This window comes from Nannospalax galili, unplaced genomic scaffold (assembly GCF_000622305.1).
Source record: "Nannospalax galili isolate Female #2095 unplaced genomic scaffold, S.galili_v1.0 scaffold1153, whole genome shotgun sequence".
Lineage (NCBI taxonomy): Eukaryota > Metazoa > Chordata > Mammalia > Rodentia > Spalacidae > Nannospalax > Nannospalax galili.
This window is the reverse complement of record NW_008333036.1, coordinates 330,937-337,748: the sequence shown is the minus strand read 5'-3', so window position 1 is coordinate 337,748 and position 6,812 is coordinate 330,937. Positions and strand designations below refer to the sequence as shown.

General features: G+C 38.5%; 1 pseudogene; it reads right to left on the bottom strand.

Moving 5' to 3' along the window:
* Nucleotides 1–3,677: 3,677 nt before the first annotated feature.
* Nucleotides 3,678–4,603, bottom strand: LOC103729776 (annotated as a pseudogene).
* Between the last annotated feature and the right edge of the window lie 2,209 nt (nt 4,604–6,812).

Genomic DNA, 6,812 nt, shown 5'->3' with positions numbered 1-6,812 from the left:
AATTAGGAAAGATATCCCCATGCAAATACAGGAAGCATATAGAACACCAAATAGACAGGATCAGAAAAGAAATTCCCCACGACATATAATAGTAAAAACATTAAATGTTCCTTTAGATAAGATTGGGGTCTGCTGTTCGTTTTCCTGGTTCTATGCTGGGTTACTATGTAGGAGTCCCTTTGGCTCAAATGAAGGTATCTCCTATCTGGCATTGTTGCTTGTTGTGTAGCCTTTAGCTATACATATGGACTCTTAAAAATTTGTATTGCCCCTTTAATCTTTGGTTATACTTTCCTTTGGGGTGTTTAAGGCCATACAGTTGGCCCAGATAAATTTATTTTTACTCTTAAGGTCATTTGAGGATCTGTTCCTCAGGGGTCACATAGGATTGGTAGGAACCCCTGGATCCTTTCTTTTAAAAGTTCTGCCTATGTGAAGAAAAGTCAAAGGTCCTGCACGACCATGGTTGGCTTCGCTTGGAAACATGGAGGAAATGATTCCTCTTTGTTGACCCTCCTCTTTATAGGCTGGACACTGGCTCAAGTCCATTTGGTGGGGTCTCCTCGGCTTCCTTGATCAAGAGGCCAGATGACCCACCACCATTACAGGACATTTTGCGCGATGCTCATAGTCCCTGGGAACTAATCGACCCAGGAGGACAAGGAGCAAAAAGTGTCCTTTGAATCCCTCTGACCCAATTAGTATAGATCTCAAGGTATGTCTGTTAAACATCCAAGAAGGTGGTGGTAGCATTTTGCATTTTATATGGTCATGAGCCTATGGGGGCCAAGGAGTGAAATGTGGGGGGTTTGAATAAGGATGTCCTGCATAGGCTCCAGGTATTTGGACATTTTGTCCCCAGTTGGTGGTGCTGTTTTGGAAGGTCTTAGATGGTTTGACAATGCTAGAGGAAGCACATCACTGGGGGCAGATTTAGAGAGTTTAAGTCTTGATGGATCTCAAGTCTTTCTGTTACTTTTTGTGACAGCTTGACGATGTGAGTGCTTAGCTTCCCCTCCTCCTCCAGCCACCTCTGCCACCATGGTGGACTGACTCTTGCCCCTTTGGAACTGTAAGCTAAATAAACTCTTCCTTTGTAAGTTCCCTTGGTCATGGTATTTATATCATAACAACAGAAAAGCAACTAATATAATACTTGAGTCTTAGAATATGGAGAAATCAAGCTGGAACTGACCTGTAAATCACATCACAATTCACAGTTCAAGAAGATACCATGCATGATACCAGATGAGCAAAAACTCATCATTTCAAAGCTGTGAACCCTGGGAGCTACAACAATGACTGGTTTGGCAAGAAATGACAACTGGTGCCATAATGGCACAAATGTAAAGGCAGTGACTACATGTTGACTGAACTTAAGACTCACTCCAAAAGATAAAACACATATCTGACATCATATTAGGGACAAATAACCTGTGGATCAACAGGTTCTAGGCCCTAGAAGAGATCCTACCTGTATTCTGCTAAATAGACGTAGCATTAAACCAACTCCTGGTGGCTTATTATTATACCCATGGATTATTGTGCCTCTGAATTCTCATCAGAAAAGCTTCTTTTGACAACTTCTTGATGGAGATTAACACAGAAACACACAACTGATCAAGAGAATAAGAGACTATGGAATATGCAGCACAAAATGGAACATCTATATCACACACTTCCTGCCAAGGATAAGGAAACATCATGGAAGGGGGAAAAGATATTTTAAGAGTCATAGGCAATGCATGACTACCAAAAAAAAGTGTTTTCCGCAAGAGAGAAATTTCACATACAAACACACAACAATTGTGACAGAATGTACAAGACCTGCACTAGCCTAATACAACCAAAAGCCCAGGATGCAGCAGGCAGGTGGAGATTAAATCTCACTATTAACTAAAGAACCACTAGTAAATAATAGATGTTGGAAGAGGGAGAGTCCATTTTCATTAGGGATGTGACTCTGAGAATCTTGACCATGCTACAGAAGATAAACTCACACACAAGAGTATTTGGGAAACACAAATTGGACTCCATGGGCTTTTAAGAAAAGAAGACATGAAGCTGACAAAAGAAGGGAGGTGGGGTAGATCTAAGAAGAAATGGGAAGGGGTTGGAATATGGTCAAAATATCCTTTATAAATTGTTTAAAGAATTAATTTAAATATATTTTTAAGGAAAGAAAACAATCAATTCACACTGAATTGAATAATTTTAAAAAATCAACTGAGAAATTTTCCTGAGGTCTGGAAGACTCTGTTTACTTAAGATCATGAACTTAGAGCAATAGTGACAGCATGCACAACATACATGCCATCTCAGTCAGACAAGGGCCCAGAGTGGAGAGAGGGAAATGAGCTGTGGGCCATTCTTAGCCTGGGAGCTGTTGGAGACTGATTACTGCTGGGTGAGGGAGAATAGACCTTCCTTAAGATTTCTAGATAGGCTGACTGGACTCTAGAGAATGAACTTGCACCAAAGGACATCTGACTACAAAAGCTTGACCAGATGGGACTTAACATGTATGGTAGAATACAAGAGGTCCTGTGTGGGGATGAGGGAGACAAGAATGGGGAAGGAGGGGTCTAAATTTAATTAAGAACTGTTGTATAAAATGTACAGAAACATAATTTTAAAAAAATTTTAAAAAGAAGCCCAGGCTAACATGTTATTGCTGTATCTCATCCTGAACCTGGAGGTTGGATCTAAAATTATGGAAGGGACTATTGACATGAAATAGAGACCAAGAATAATCTAATGCTGTTTCTGTCTTTGATTCCAATTTTGATGACTCAGGTGACTTTTATCACAATGATATGTTTACATCTGGCTTGGGACATGGAAGAACTGAAGGGAAGAATGTGGAGTGGGAGAACTGCAGGACTAGTACTGTTCCTGTACTTGGTAGACAGCCAGAAGGCTACCAGCAATGTATGTGAATTGCTTTGATAACAACAATGAACTGATCTATAGGGCAAAAGTGAGTATTCCACCTTCCAAATATAAAAAAAAATCAATTTTGCAGTGATACAGAAAAATAAAAATAAAAAATGAAAAGGAGGGAACAGTAAAGAAAGGTGAGCAGACACTGAATGGCTTTAAAAAGCATACTGTTAATTGGGCAAATAAATCACCATGTTCTCTAGGTTCCTTCTTGCTTTTCCAAACACAGCTCATGTAGTTTCTACCCAAACACAAGCAAGCATTAAATCCCTATGTATACACCAAAAATTCTAACCTCCTTCTGAAGGCTGGAAACTCACTAAGTAGAGACAGAATGGTGCAAGATGGAGACATAGAAACAGGAACAAATTCAATATCCCTTTATAAATATTCCATAAAATTAAAAAAATATAAAAAGCTTCTTTGTCTGAAAAATTCCTATTTAGAAAGAGAATATTTTCCCTGCTCTGACAATGTTATAATAACTTTTACTATTCTGAATAACTGATTTTAATTCATATAATTATTACTCCTAAGGAATTATGGGTCATTATTATTGTAATCTGTTATTTGCAACTTCTGTTTTCAAAAGGGATTGTCTCTTCCTCCTAAGTGTAAAGCAAATAGCATATACATCATTGTAGACAAGCATATCAAGATACACTAAGAAGTCTTTTTTTTTCTTCAAAACTTGATCAACAATTAACTTCTATGCACAATTAAAACTGTTCTGTTTAGGAGATTTGTATATAGCCCATTATCTGTCTGAGTACTCTCTTCATTGACATCTTCATTTCTTGATTCCTGATTGTGTAGATCAAAGGGTTCAGAAGGGTGTAACAACTGCATCAAATATGGTCAGAACTTTATCCAGGTGTGTAGAGGAAGAATGCCATGTGTAGATGAATATCACAGGATCAAAGAATAAGATCACCACAGTGACATGAGGGTAAAGTGTGGAAGGAGCTTTGGAGAAACCTCTTGAAGAGTGTTTCTGCATGCTGACTATGATGACTATATAGGAAATAATCAGCATGCAGAAAGACCCAAAGGCAAGAATCCACTGTTGACTGAAACCAATAACTAATTTGTATGTGTCCATGCAAGCAAGTTTGAAAAACAGGGAAAGTCACAGTAGAATCTATCTGATACATTTTGGTCCACAGAAATGTAAGTTTATTACAAAAACCAGTTGAATCAGAGAATGCATAAAGCCTATCATCCAGAAAGTCACTAAAACAAAGATGCACATCCTTGGATTCATAATGGTCAGATAATGGAGAGGCTGACATATGGCCACATATCTGGCAAAGGCCAGGCTATGAGAAGCACCATCTCCACACCACCTCTGGCATGGATGAAGATTTGAGTGATGCAGGCTCTGAAGGAGATGATCTTGTGCTTTCTGAACAAATAATAAATCATCTTGGGAGAGCTAACTGAAGAAACAACTAAGTCAATGAAGGACAGGTTGGCCAGAAGAAAGAACATAGGGGAGTGTGAGGGTCAGAAGCCACCACGAACACAATGAGGGAGTTTCCCATCATGCTTGCCACATAAAACATGGAGGAGAAGACAAAGAGCAGTAGCTGGATTTGCCAGGAGTTGGTGAGTCCCAGGAACACAAACTGGAAACCACGGAATGATTTGCTCTTTCCATTGGCTTTGTAAGCAGTGCTAACTGAAGGAAGAAACAAGAGAATTGGTAAATTATATTAATAGACTAGTTGGAGAAACTCAAAGTTACAAAAGCCTATGTTTACTTTAGCATTAAAACTAACCTAAAATCAGAGATGTAAACGTGACTAATTATCGGAAAATCATAAATTAAAACCATAATGAAATATCACTTCACACTTAGGTAAAGAAAGAGGTTTTTTTCTAAAAAGTCAAACAAATCTAGAGAATACATGTATGTGACATGCCCAGCTGCAAGTTATACATCTACAATAAAACTCCAACACCTAAGAATCACAGAACATAGAACAGGGGGTTGAGATAATACTAATGCAGCTCTCAAATCTCATGATAGGATTCATAATTATCCACCCAGTTTTCAGGAGCCATTGTGAAAGAGGGAGCAGAAAGATTGTAAGAGCCAGGTGTGGTGCATGACCATGAGGAAATAAGAGTTCTCCATGCCTCTGGGAACTTGCTTCTATGAACTTATAGCAATGGCGAGAACATGCACAAGACTCATGAAAAATCAATCACATAAAATCAAGCATAGAGATGGAGATATGGGCAGCAGGCCCCAATCTTAGCTGAGGAACATTTGGCAGCTGATCAATGCTAGGTGAGGGAGAGTCAATCTTCATTAAGAGAGTAAACCTAGATAGGCTGATCAAGCTCCAGTGGATGAACTCACACCGAGGGGAATCTGAGGACACAAACACGATATGATAGGCCTTAACATATATGACCGAATGCTTGAAATTCTCTGAGCAGGCTATGCACGTGGGGGTGGGGGCGAGTACAGATAGGGAAGGGGTCTAAATATGTTTAAAATATATTTTATGAAATGCACAAAACTAATAAAAATATACAATGAAAAACATCAAACAAATTTGGGTGCATTTTAAAAATGGGTATCATTGCAAACTATTGATGAAAACATAAACTGATACATCTATTAAAAAGTTAGGAGGGTTTTTTAAATATTGAATTATACATTGGATTTGTAGCACAACACACACACACACACACACACACACACACACACACACACACACACACACACACACACACACACACACACACACACACACACACACACACACACACACACACACACACACACACACACACACACACACACACACACACACACACACACACACACACACACACACACACACACACACACACACACACACACACACACACACACACAATAAAAATAAAAAACACAAACACATACCCCAGACTGTTCTTTGGTCTTTGAAAAAAAAAAAGGAATCCTGCTTGGCCTTAGCATTTTCTTCCTTGAAACTCTTACTTCATGTGAGGGAAGTAAAAATCCAAATGCCCAGGCAGAATCTCACGAGAAGAAAGACAAGACAGAGGCTCCAGTAAACAAACTTGTGCACCCATGGAGGTTTCAGGAGCAGAAATAAGGAATGCTGGAGGCTGGGATGCTCATACAAACTGCTGGACTGTATCCTACAGGTGATAATTCATCTCACTGGATCTGGAACTTCATCTGATCACCAAAACCACCTCTGAGAGACTGCCTTGCTTAGAGACAAATCAGTCCTAGATTTGTTTTCCGTCTGCTCTGGACCTGTGACATTCTGGACTATTTCTGTTCTCATTTTGGCCACGTATTATCCGTGTACAATAAACTATTTCTTTTGCTGTCTTGGCTGATGAATTAAAAATAGATAAATAAATAAATAAATAAAAATTAAAAAAAGAATCCTATGTTTTGTAAGAACAAGAACAAGCCTGAAGCTCATTGTGTTTAGTGAAAATAGTCACAGAAAGTCAAATACTGAAAGATTTAGTCAAAGTCTCAGAAACTACACTCACAGAAACAGAAAAAACAATAACAGAGCAGTGGCAGTTAGGATGGAATGGAAGGAAATTCAGAATAGGAAGATATTTGTCTAAAGGGAAAAATAATCTATTTAAACAGGATGAGCAGTTCCTAGAGCTTCATTTCACAGCAAGGCCACTATTGTTAAAGGCCACTATTGTTAAAGGCCACTATTGCCTACTTGAAAACTGCTAAAAGTAGATGTTTAGTGTTCTTATCACAAATATGTGAGGTGAATGTGTTAAATAGCTTGATTTAATCATAGAACAATGTTTACATATACATTAAAAATTTCATTATATGCCGTAATAATTGCATTTCTTTGATAATA